Here is a 14,349-nt window from a genome sequence, read left to right as displayed (position 1 = left end):
ACAGCTACATGCAAAAAAAAAAAAAATGAAATTCTATCACCAACTTACAACATACCCAAAAATAAACTCAAGGTAGATAAAAGACTTAAATATAATTCATTGCACCATAAAATTCCTAGAGGAGAACATAGGCAGGCAAATCTCAGATATTCCACACAGTAATAAAATTCTAACTTTTAAAAATAAAGACATACTCTTAAAAGAAGTAAAGGAACAAACAGACATTAACATACAAGGGAGCTCCAATAAGGCTAACAACTGATCTCAGTAGAAACACTATAAGCCAGAAGGATTGGCAAGAAATATTCCTAGTGATGAAAAGCAAAGTCCTGCAACCAAGACTACTCCTACCCCACAAGGCTCTCATTTAAAATTGTAAGCAAAATAAGGAGTTTCCCAGACAAAAGAAGGCTGAAAGAATACACCTCCACCAAACCAGCATTGCAAGACATGCTAAGGGGACTACTTTAAAAAGATGAAGGTATCCATGAGAAAGAGAGAGAAGAACACAGGTACAAAAGAAAAAAATGACAATGAATAAATACCTTCCAGTAGTAACATTAAATGTAAATAGGTTAAACACTCTAACCAGAAGACATAGGTTAGCTGAATGGAAAAGAAAACATAACCCACTTATATGCTGTCTACAAGAGACCCACTACAGAACAAAGGAACTACAGATTAAAAAGTGAAGGGTTGGAAAACAATATTCCAAGCAAATGGATGAGGGAAAGAAGCCCAGGTAACAATACTTTTATTAGGCAAAATAGACTTCAAACCAAATGCCATAAAAAGAGACAAATGAGGTCATTTCATAACTCTAAAAGAAAAAATCCATTAGGAAGCTATAAATACTGTAAACATATATGCACACAACATAGGGACATCCAAATATGTAAGGAAGATCTTGGAAGACTTAAGAAAAATACAGATAACAACACACTCAATCATAGTACAGTATTTCAACTCCCCTGTCCACAATGGACAGATCTTCCAAACAAAGAATCATTAAGTATATTGTGGCACTGACAACATGCTAGATCAAATGGGCTTAACTGGTACATACAGAACTTTTCATCCTAAAGAAACAAAACATACATTCTTTTCAAACACATATGGAATATTATCAAAAATTGACCACATCACAGGACACAAACCAAACCTCAACAAATTCAAGAAAATTGAAATCATATCAACCATTTTCTCATTATCACAAGGGCTTGAAACTAGATACCAAACTCAAGGAAAAAAAACTCAAAAAAAGACAAATGCATGCAGACTGAATAACATGTTATTGAACAATGAATGGGTAAACAATGAGATCAAGGAAGAAATCAAAAAGTGATTTATAACAAATGAAAATGAACCCACAACAACAAAAAATGTGTGGGACACAGAAAAGGACATCCTAAGAGGGAAATTCATAGCAATACAGGGCTACTTAAGAAAGATAGAAAAATTTTAGATAAATGACCTAACCCTAAATCTACAAACATTAGAGGAACAACAACAAAAAAAGCCCAGAGTGAGTAGAAGGAAGGAAATAATCAAGATCAGAGCAGAATGAAATGACATGGAGACTAAATAACAATCTAAAGGATCAATAGATACATGATCTAGATCTTTGAAAAGATAACAAAACCGACAAGTCTTTAATCAGACTCATCAAGAGAAAAAAGAGAAGTGACCAAAATAAATAAAATCAGAAATAAAAGAGGAGAGATTGCAACTGTTACAACAGAAATGCAGAAGATCGTAAGAAATTACTGTGAACAACAACATGCCAAGAAATGAAAGCCTGGGAGAATGGACAAATTTCTAGAAACATATAATCCTCCAAAACTGACTCAAGAAGAAGCAAAAAGTCTGAATAGAAAGATATCAGCTAGTGAAAACTGAAGCAGTAATCAAAAAAAACTCTGGCACAACAAATGTCCTAGGCTGGACAGATTAACAAAGGAAATTTAGCAAATATTTAGAGAAGAGCTAACTGAAATTCTTGTCAAACTATTGCAAAAAAAAATCCAAGCAGATAGAATACCCCCAAACTTTTTTATGAGGCCAGTATTATCCTAATTCCAAAACCAGGTTAAAAAAAAAACAATAAACAAAGAAAACTAGAGGCAATATTACTGATAAACATAGATGCTAAATCCTCAACAAAATATTCGCAAATCAGGTCCAGCAATACATTAAAAAGATCATACATACAACATGATCAGTTGGGATTCATTCCAGGATGCAAGAATGGCACAATATTCGCAAGTCAATAAATGTAATACACCACAAAAACAATACGGAAGACAAAAACCACATGATCATATCAATAGATGCTGAAAAAGCATTTGGTAGGGTACAGTACTGATATGTAATAAAAACAATCAGCAAAGTGGGAATATAGGGAGCATACCTCAACATAATAAAAGCCATACATGAGAAGACCTACAGCTAACAATCATACTCAGTGGGAAAAACTAAAAGATTTCCCTCCAAGATCAGGCATAAGACAAAGGTATCCACTTTCACACCACTCTATTCAAGATAGTTTTGGAAATCCTGGCCACAGAAATCAGACAAGAAAAAGAAATAAACAGCATACAAATTGGAAAGGAGGAAGTAAAGCTGTCACTGTTTGCAGATGACATGATAGTGTACATAGAAAACCCTATAAACCCCACCCAAAAACTACTCCACCTAATAGATGAATTTGGCAAAAGAGCAGGATACAAATCAACATGGAAATTGATGGCATTTTTGTACACCAACAATGAAATAACAGAAACAGAAATTAGGGGGGAAATCCCATTTACTATATCAACAGAAATATGAAATACTTGGGAATAAACTTAACAAATGAGGTAAAAGACCTCTACTTAGAAAACTACACAACAATGAAGAAAGAAATTAAGGAAGGCACAAATAAATGGAAACATATACCTTGTTCATGGATTGGAAGAATTAACACCATTAAAATATCCATACTATCCAGAGCAATTTATAGGTTCAACACAATCCCTATCAAAATACCAATGACACATTTCACAGATATAGAACAAATATTTCAAAATTTTGTATGGAAACCATAAATGACACCAAATAACCTCAGAAGTTTCAAGAAAGAAGAAAAATGTAGGAGGGATCACAGACCCTGATATCAAGCTATACTATGAGGCCACTGTAATCAAAAGAGTCTGGTACTGGCATAAGAACAGATACATAGACCAATGAAATAGAACAGAGAGGCCAGAAATAAACCCATGTCAATGCTGTCAGTTAATATTTGACAAAGAGGGCAGGAAGACAAAATGGAGTAAAAATAGCCTCTTCAATAAATTTTGTTAGGTGATCTGAACAAGTATGGAAAGAAATGAAACTAGACCACCAATTTACACCATACAGCAAAATAAACTCAACATGGATAAAAGATGTAACCCATAAAAGTCCTAGAGGAAAAAATGAGCAGGGAAATTTCAGATATCCCATGCAGCAATATTTTCACCTATACATCCCTAGGGCAAGTGAATAAGAAAAGATAGAATAAACAAATGGAAGTACATTAAACTACAAAGCTTCTGCATGGCTAAAGAAAACATCAACAAAATGGGAAGGGAACCAACCATATGGGAAAACATATTTGCCAATGATATGCTACACAATGGTTTGATCTCCAGAATATATAAAGAATTCACATGACTCCACACCAGGAAGAAAAAACAACCCAATTAAAAAGTGGGCAAAGGTCTGGAATAGACACTTCTCCAAGGAGGGCATATAGAGGGCCCAGAGACATTAAAGGATGCTCAGCATCACTAGCCATCAGAGAGAAGCAAATTAAAAAACACAATGAGATACCACCTCACACTGGTCAGAATGACCATCATAACCAAGTCAACAAATAAGAACTGGTGAGGCTGTGGAGAAAAGGGAACCCTAGAACACTCTTGGTAGGAATGAAGATTGGGGCACCCACTGTGAAAAACAGTATGAAATTTCCTCAGAAAACAAAATGGAACTGCCTTTTGATCTTGCAATTCCACTGTTGGAATTATACCCTAAGCATCCTGAGACAACCAATTCAAAAGAACCTATGCACCCCAATATTCATAGAAGCAGAATTCACAATAGCCAAGTGTTGGAAACAGCCTAAGTGCCCATCAATAAATGAATGGATCCAAAAACTGTGGTACATTTATACAATGGAATATTATGCAGCAGAATGAAAGAACAGGTCCTATCCTTCATGACAGATATATGGACTGGAGAGTATTATGCTAATTGAAATAAGCCAGTTGGTGAAGACAAAATACCAGACATATGATTCTCACCTATAAGTGGAACCTAATCAACAAAACCAACAAATAAGCAACATAGAAAACCAGAGATTTGGAAATAAAGAACAACTGCAGTTACCAGAGGGGAGGTGGGAGGGTGATAACTGGGGAAAGAAGGGGGAAGGGGCAAAACAAGAACATGAATAAGAGGACTCATAGGGCATGAACATGGGAGGATTAACTGTGGCTATGGGTGGACATGGTAGAAGTGGAACATGGGGAAAAGATGGAACAAAATTTAACTAACTACAAATAAATAAATAGTAAGGAAGGGAGAGAGGGAGAGAGGAGGGAGGGACAGTCGTTAGTGCGGTATTTTCTGGGGGTTATTGGAGGGAGGCGGAAGGAAGTGAATGAATGGAGGAAGGAAGGAGGGCATGAAGGCAGGAAGGAAGGAAAGGGCGGTGAGGAAGGACGGTCACACAAAAAACCAAGTCTCTCCTACATTTCCCTAATGTCAGACCTGAAATTTGAACCCAAGCCTGTGCTTTTAAACAGCATATTTTATGTGAACAAATTAGAAGCCTTAAGTAACTAGGGGCCAGGTTCTTGTGTCACAATGACCGGTGACTCGATCAATACCAGAATTCTGCATTGAAGAGTTCCAGTCAAAATTTTACCCATACCCTATCAGCACAGATAGGAGAAAACAAAGGCAGCAAGGTCCCTTGGTTGTCATGATTGAACACTGGACGTCCAGCTGGTGATATTGTGGTGGGCAATAGCAGGTCTGGACAGGAAGGAAAAGCTGGAGAGGACATATAGAAATGTGTCATCAGTGGAAGTGCTCAAGAACTAATAGTTATAGTATAATGGAAACATAAAAACAGATATATTCATTCACTCAAGAAGCATGCATTGAGTATTCTCTATTTTCCAAGCATTTATCCACTCTCTACATAGTCTAGCTCAGTTTCTATAGAATGACAAATAATTTTTATACATACCACTTTGACCATAATGGGAAGTATTTCTTACACACCACCAAATAAAAGTAACCTCTTGCCCTAAGAATTTATGAATTTCAAATCAATTTAAGATATGTATTATAGTATCTTGGCTCTGCTACCTACAGCATTGTGAACCTTGGACAAGTTACTTAACCTCTCTACATCTCAGTTTTCTCATCTGTAAATTACGGAGACAGATACAAATAATACCTTATACTTCATTCAGAGTGGCTGTGACAATTGAGTTAATGTATATAAAGTAGTTAGAAGGGTGTCTAAGGAACACAGTAATTGCTATAAAGTGTTATCTATTCCTGACAAGTAAATTGAGGGTCTGGCATAAAGTTCATTTAAATATGGTCCCTGAACAATCCTAAAGGATGTTTTTATCAATATCTCTTAGGGTGCCTATTGAAAAGTAGATTCTCAAGCCTCAGCTACTGAATCAGAGTCTCAGAGGAATCTCTGGTAGTTGCAAGCCCTGCCTGCCTCCCAGGTGATCCTTATGTTTATACATGTCTGTAGTAGCCCTGTCTTGGAGGTTAAAAGACCTGCCCATTGCTCTGTGGCAGTATCTTTGCAGCTCAGCAGCATGTAAGACAGGTAGGCCCATCAGAAAGGACACAGTTCCTTGCATGTATCAGAATGCCAAATAGAACAGAATTATAAGTGGCTTTTCCAAGGTAACAGGTTACCCTAGTAACAAGCAGAAACAGGATTTCACACAAATCTGTGACTGTTAAGATCTGCTCTCAGCCTTTCCACCAGCGGAATGGAAATGTATCCAGGAGAAAATCACCTGCCCTCTGAAGATGGAATAGAATGAAATCCCTCAAAGCATCTTTTCTCGTGTTCAACTTCAGGCCACCTTTTCCATTAAACAAGAGTGTCATTTCTGGTACTAATTTAAAGTGGTCCCCTTACCCTTAAGGAAACTTGGTACTGAATAACAGACCCTTGAATCCCTGCTGGAAGAGAGGGGCATCCCCAGTGGCCTGCCAAAGACAACCTTTACAATTAAGGCCCTATGTGTACCTAGCAGGGTCTGGCTTTGGAACAGCTTTGGTATAGCAGACTATCAAGTGCTCACACCAAGAACTCACACCCTACAGCCAGGATGGTCTTTGGTCCAACAATTTCACATCCGAGAATTTTCTTTCAAGCAGAGGTTTTTAATAGTCAGGAGGGGGAAAGATCAACCAGTTTGGGCTCTTCAATAAGCCAATGTCAAAGAGGAAAATCAAATATGATAGGGAATAATTTGGATTAAAAGACCTTAAGACACTGGAACAACCAAAGGTCATTCGGGTTCTTGATTGAGTCTTTATTTGAAAAAAGATACTATTAAAGATATAAAAGACATTTTAGGCTATTAATTTTTTTAAATAAACAGTATATTTGATGATATTAGGGAATTATACTTAATTTTATGTATGATAATGGTATGATGGCTGTATTGGAAAATGTCATCATTTTTATGAGACACACTATAGTATTAGGGCAAAATGTCATAATAATGTGTTTTATTTTCAAATACTTGAAAAAAACATAGATCAAAACAAATACGGCAAAATGTTAAAAGGCTAAATATGTGTGCTAGACATATATTTGTGTTCTTTATATGATTCTTCTAATTCTATGTTAGATTGCAACTTTTCATAATGAAATATAAATTTGAAAAACTTAAATAGGGACTAGCTCCCTCCCCTACAAGAGCAGGGAGGATAGCCTAGCACCAGGAGGGACCTGGATGCTGGATATCATGGGGGGAATAGAAACAAAATGGGAGACCACAGATGTGGTATACACCTGCTGGGACAGTGGATGCCAGCTAGGTCATTACCAGAGAAATTGGGAAGCAGGGCAACACCTGGAGAAGGGAGAAGAGTTGGGCTGTGTCAGACCCTGACCCAGATAGTCTCCAGACTGGTTAGAAAGTTGGTGCTGTGTGAAAAGCTGTGCACTTGTTAAGAATGGCATGCAGGTGCTTTATAAGTAAATCTCTCCCAGCAGCTGGCTCACCCTAAGAGCAATTTGAGCTGCGTACCCAAGCTTAACTTTGTGCTGCTCACTTAGACACTGAATGGTTGATGTGAGCCACGTGCCTGAGCTTGATTCACGCTGCTAGCCCAGAGACCAAGTGGCTGATTTGAGCCGCATGCCAGCACTTGACTGGTGCTGCTCGCCTAGACAGAGTGATGCCACATACCTAGAAGGCTAACTGACACTGCTTGCCTGGCAGTAGGCTCCAGCCACAGTGGGTTTGAAAAGACCAAGGAGGAATGCACCACACAGACCTCGGTGCAACTGGTGAATTAAAGGCGCAGGCCTGGCACAGATGGACAGTGGGATTCTAACAGCTCATGGAAGACCTGGGCTGGACGCTGGGAAACTGTGATTATTGTAGGCCAGACTTGGCCTCCATCTTTGCAAAACCATAGGAATGGAGAAAACTGAAACTCATACCACTTCTTCCTGTGGTATCCAGGAAGACCAGCAGAAGTCACTCAACAGTATTAAAGTCAGCAGGAGGCTTGTTTTTTTTTCTTTCCTCTCTCATTTTTTCCTTTTTTTCTTCCCCAAGAGAGATAATGAGTTATGAAGGTCCAGAGACAGACCCAAAGGGGGAGCACAAGGCTAACCCCCAAAATTGAGAAACTGAGAAAAATGTCACTTTGCTATCCCAGAGAACTGGCATTTATTGTTCACTTCTATTATTATTTTCATTATTTTTACTACTTTTATTTTATTAGCACTTTTTCCTCTTCTTTATGTTTAGTTTTCCTGTTTTATTTCTCTGGTTAATTGCATTGCTTAACACTGGTTTTTCTTACTCTCTCTTTATTCTATTTCAACTTTCCTTCTTTCACTTCATTCGTGTCCCAATAACATACTACTCTTGATCATGTACTTTCTAGTCTGGTCATTCCAAATCATATGTTTCTTGTCATATTATTGTAGTTCCAATACTATTGTAAATAATTGTCGTTCCATATAATTATAAATACTACATAGCAACACTCCTTGATCTTAGCCCACTTCATTTAATTCCTGAGTGGTTTTATTGTGGTTAATTCTATTCTCTTACACACTATGCCTACTTTCCATCCTTACTCTCACTATATTTCATCATCTAACCATACACACATGCTCTGTTTTCTGGATTCAGCTCACAATCCTCCTCCCCTCTAACAAAAGACTCATCTCTCTTTCACATGTTATAAAAAGTGGCTAGTTGGGTTAAATATCACAGTAAATGCTACATTTTCCAAAGAATCTCCTATCTTTTCTCTACTTGCTGGTACTTTAAATCCCATAGAATAGTATACCCCTGTCTTAATCCATTTTGCCTACCCACTGCCACTGATCACATACAATGATAGGTAGGATCTGTGAACATCAGTATACCAACTGGAGGAGAGAAACCATGAACAAAGGAATTGCCAATAGGTAAAAACACAAATACAACTACAGAACCCACACAAATAGAAGAAAGGGCATATTTAGAGCATTCAAACAAGGAGATCAAAGAGAACACACCACTGAACCCTGTAGAATGCCTAACATAGAAGTTCACAACTATCAAAGTGAAACATCAAGAACCACAGAAACAAACAATAAGAGTCACCTAAAATGGGAAGACAATAAAACCACATGCAATCAAACGGAATGGAAGACTCCCCATTAGAAGAGTTATATGAAATGGAAGTAAGCAAACTATCAGCCACATTCAAAATAGAATACAAAATAATGGTTATAAAGATGCTCAAGGAACTCACAGACAACTACAAGGAAATGAGTGAGAACTACAAACAGTATGAAAAAGGAAATAGAAACTATAATATAAAAACAGGAAGAAATGAATAATAAAATCTGAGAAATAAAAACACACTGGAAGGAATGACAAGCAGGCTAGGTGAAGCAGAGGACTGAATCAGCGAGCTGGAGGACAAGGTAGAAAAAAAAACACCTAGAAGGAGCAAGAAAAGGAAAGGGACTCAAAAAGAATGAAGAGGGGTTAAGGGAACTGCAGGACAAGATGAAATGTAATAATATTTGTATAATAAAGATACCAGGAGGAGAAGAGAAAGAGCAAGAAATAGAATACCAGCTTGAAAAAATAATGATGGAAAACTTCCCTAATTTGATGAGAGAAAAAGTCACACAAATCCAGGAAACACAGAGTTTCTTTTTTTTTTTTATTGATAGAGTTGACATATAGCTTTTTTTTTAATTTTAATCATTGTTCAAGTACAGTGAGAGTTTCAATCAAATGGAACCCAAAAGGCCCACTTCAAGTCACATCATAATTAAAATGGCAAAATTGTAAGACAAAAAGAGAATCTTAAAGGCAGCAAGGGAAAACAGAAAGTAGCATACAAGGGAGCACCAATAGGACTAGCAGCTGACTTCTCAATGGATATCCTGTGAGCCAGAAGGAACTGGAAAGAAATAGTCCAAGCAATGAAAAACAAAGGCCTGCAACCAAGACTACTCTCTATCATGCAAGACTCTCAATTAAAATGGAAGGCCAATAAGGGGCATCCCAGACAAAAAAAAAGCCTCAAAGAACCACACCTTCCCCAAACCAACTCTGCAAGAGATGTTAAAGGGTCTGCTTTAAGAAAACAAACAAAAAAAGTGAGAGAGACAGGAACAAAAGTACAAGAAAATGGCAATGAACAAGTGCCTATCAATAATAACCTTAAATGTAAATGGATTAAATGCTCCAACGAAAAGTCATAGAATAGCTGAATGGATAAGAAATCATGACCCACACATATGCTGCCTACAAGAGACCCAACCTAAGAGCAAAAGATCTACACAGACTGAATGAAGGGCTGAAACAAATATTCCAAGCACAAGGGCAGGGGAAGAAAGCCAGGGTAGGAATACTCATATTTGACAAAATAAACTTCAAAAAAGTGGCCATAAAGAGAGAACCAGAAGGTTGCTTCATAATACTCAAGGAAAGAATCCATCAAGTAGACATAAACATTGTAAATATATAGGTACCCAACATAGGAGCACCCAAGTACATAAAGAAAATCCGGGAGGACTTCAAGAAAGATACTGACAGAAACACTATTGTAGTAGGGGATTTCAACAGCCCACTGTCAAAAATGCAAAGATCTTCCAAACAAAATGTCAACAAAGATATTGCAGCATTTAACAATGTCCCAGATCAATTGGACTTAACTGATATATATAAGAACCTTTCATCCCAAAGAGGCAAAAATACACATTATTTTCAAATGCACATGGAACATTTTCAAAGATAGAACACATGATAGGACACAAAACAAGCCTCAATAAATTCAAGAAAATTGAAATCATATCAAGCATCTTCTCCTACCACAAGGAACTGAAACTAGAAACAAACCTCAAGGAAAAACCTCAAAAACACTCAAACTCATGGAAATTGAATATCATCTGTTAAACTATAAATGGGTCAAAAATCAGATCAAAGAAGAAATCAGTTTCTAGAAACAAATTGAAATGAACTCACAACAAACCAAAAATTATGGGACACAGCAGAGACATCCGTGGGAGGGAAGTTCATAGGAATTCAGCATACCTAAAAAAGACAGAAACATTTCAAATAAACAACCTAACGCTACACCTGCGAGAACTGGAGGAACAGCAACAAAGACAGCCCAGAACAAGTACAAGGAAGGAAATAACCAAGATGAGAGAAGAATTAAATGACATAGAGACTAAAACACAATTCTAAGGACCAATAAATCCAGGTGCTGGTTTTTTGGAAAAATAAACAAAATTGACAAGCCTTTAAGCAGACTCATCAAGAGAAAAAAAGTGAGGACCCAAAAACACACAATCAGAAGAGAAAAAGGAGATATTACAACTGATACCACAGAAATACAAAGGATTGTAAAAAATTACTATGAAGAACTGTATGCTAAGAAATTTGAAAACCTACGTGAAATGGACAAATTTCTAGAAAAATATAATATTCCAAAACTGAATGAAGAAGAAAGCCTAAAAAGACCAATAACAGGTGATGAATTGAAGCAGTAATCAAAAAACTCCCAACACACACACACAAAAAAAACTTCAGGGCAATATCACTGATGAACACAGACACTAAAATCCTCAACCAAACATTGACAAACTGTGTCCAGCAATACATTAAAAAGATCGTATACCATGATCAAGTGGGATTTATCATAGGGATGCAAGAATGGTACAATATTCATAAATCAATAAACATAATATATCACATAATCAAAAGCAAAGACCAAAATCACATGATCATGTCAGTAGATGTGGAAAAAGCTTTTGATAAGGTACAGCACCTATTTATGATAAAACACTCAGCAAAGTGGGAATGGACAGAGCATTTCTCAAATAATAAAGGCCATATACAGGAGACCTATAGCCAACATCATACTCAATGGTCAAAAAACTAAAGCTTTTCCAATAAGATGAGGAACAAGAGAAGATTGCCCATTTTCAGCACTTCTATTCAAAATAGTATTGGAACACCTAGCCACAGCAATCAAACAAAAAAGAAAAGAAAAGAAAAGAAAAGAAAAGAAAAGAAAAGAAAAAAGAAAAGAAAAGAAAAGAAAAGAAAGAAATGGCATCCAAATTGGGAAGGAGGAAGTAAAACTGTCATTGTTTGCAGATAATATGATATTGTACACAGAAAATCCTATTGACTCCACCATAAATCTACTCAACTTGATAAATGAATTTGGCAAAACAGTGGGATACAAGTCAATATTCTGGAATCAAAGGCAATTTGTACACCAACAATGAAACATCAGAGACAGAAATCAGGAAAACAATCTCATTTAATACAGTGATAAGAAAAATAAAGTACCTAAGAATAAACCTAACCAATGAGGTAAAAGACCTATATGCAGAAAACTACACAACACTGAAGAAAGAAATTAAGGAAAACACAAATAAATGGAAGCATTTACAGTGTTCATGGATCATAATGATTAATCATCAAATGTCCATACTACCCAAAGCCATTTATGAATTTAATGCAACACCTATTAAAGGAAAAAATGGCATATTTTGCAGATATTGAACAAACATTTCAAAAATTTATATGAAACCATAAATGACCCCAAATAGCTGCAGCAATTCTGAGAAAGAAGAACAAGTAGGATGGATCACAATACCTGATATCAAACTGTATTACAAGGCCACTGTAATCAAAACAGCCTGGTGCTGGCATAAAAACAAGCACAAGGACCAATGTAACAGAATAGAGAGCCCAGAAAGAAACCAAGTGTCTATGGTCAATTATTATTTGTCAAATGGGGCAGCAGCATAAAATGGAGTAAAAATAGCCTTTTCAACAAATGGTGTTTGGAAAGCTGGACAACTACGTGCAAAAAAATGAAACTTGAGCACCAACTTACATCATACACAGAAATAAGTTCAAAGTGGACAAAAGACTTTAATATAATTCTTGACACCATGAAAGTCCTTCAGGAGAACATTGGCAGGAAAACCTCAGATATTTCATGCAGCATTATTTTCACTGATATGCCCTCTAGATCAAGGGACATAAGGAAACAATAAACAAATGGGATTTCATCAAAATAAAAAGTTCATGCATGGCTACAGGTCACAGCATTAAAATGAAAAAAGAACTATGTGTATGGGATGACATATTTGCCAATTATACCTAGGACAAGTGTTTGATCACCAAAATATATAAAGAGTTCACATGACTCCACTCTAGGAAGACAAAGAACCCAGGTAAAAAAATGGGCAAAGGACTTGGGCAGACACTTCTCCAAGGAGAACATACAGAGGGTACAGAGACATATGAAAAGATTCTCAGCATAGCTAGCCATTAGGGAGATGTAAATTAAAACCTCAATGAGATACCACTTCACACTAGTCAGAATGGCCATTATAAACAAAGCAACAAACAAGTTTTGGAGAGGTTGTGGAGATAAGGGAACCCTAGTGCACTGTTTGTGGGATTTCAGACTAGTACAGCCACTATGGAAAACAATATGGAATTTCCTCAGAAAATTAAAAATGGAACTGCCTTTTGACCCAGCAATTCCACTGTTAGGATTATACTCTATGAACACTGAAAACACCAATCCAAAAAAACTGATGCACCCCACTGTTCACAGCAGCACAATTTACAATAGTCAAATTCTAGAAGCAATCTAAGTGCCCATCAGTAAATGAATGGATAAAAAACTATGGTACATTTATACAATGGAATACTATGCGGCAGAAAGAAAGAAGGAGTGCCTACCATTTGCAAGAGCATGGATGGACCTGGAGAGCATTATGCTAAGCAAAATAAGCTGGGTGGCGAAAGACAAATACCATATGATCTCACCTTGAAGTGGACTCTAAATAACAAAACCAAAAAGCAAGCAATATATAACCAGAGATATGGACATTAAGAACAAACAGACAGTAATTAGAGGGGAGATGGGAGGAAATAATTGGGGAAAAGGAGTGAAAGGTTTTCAGGAACAACTATAAAGGACACATGCACAAAACGAAGGTGGGGCAGAATCAGGGGAGGGAGGTTCAGATGGCTGAGGTGGGAGGGTGTTATGCAGGGAAAGGCAAAAAACTGTACTTGAACAACAATAAAAATTTTAAAATAGTAAAGCAAAAGAAAAATTAAATAGGACAGTCTTGGCCTAGTAAATCCACACCTATAAAGCTTTCAATATTTATTTGTGTTTTGACCAAATATGCCAAGCAGAAAGTAATTAAGCAAGCATTTAAATTGATTGTGGCAGTGTGATATACAATAAGTGAAAATTAATTTTTGAGAAGCTAAATATCCAATAATTAGAAGCAGATAAACAAAATGTATTTCATGTGCAATAGGATGGTATGCATCTAATAAAGACAGTGATACAGGTTTTGTTTCTGGAGCCATACACAAATTTTTCAAGATGAAATAATGTGAATAAAGTAGATATAAAATGTGCATGCTTTCTTGTAAATGACAACATTTTTGTAAAAAAATTATTTGTTCAACAGTGATTTTACAAACTAACATGCATCGAGAACTTGCTCTTTTCCAGCCCCCAGGCCACATT

The sequence above is a fragment of the Phyllostomus discolor genome, chromosome 7, assembly GCF_004126475.2.
Source record: "Phyllostomus discolor isolate MPI-MPIP mPhyDis1 chromosome 7, mPhyDis1.pri.v3, whole genome shotgun sequence".
NCBI classification, from domain to species: domain Eukaryota; kingdom Metazoa; phylum Chordata; class Mammalia; order Chiroptera; family Phyllostomidae; genus Phyllostomus; species Phyllostomus discolor.
The sequence above is the reverse complement of the archived record's forward strand: the minus strand, read 5'-3'. Positions refer to the sequence as shown.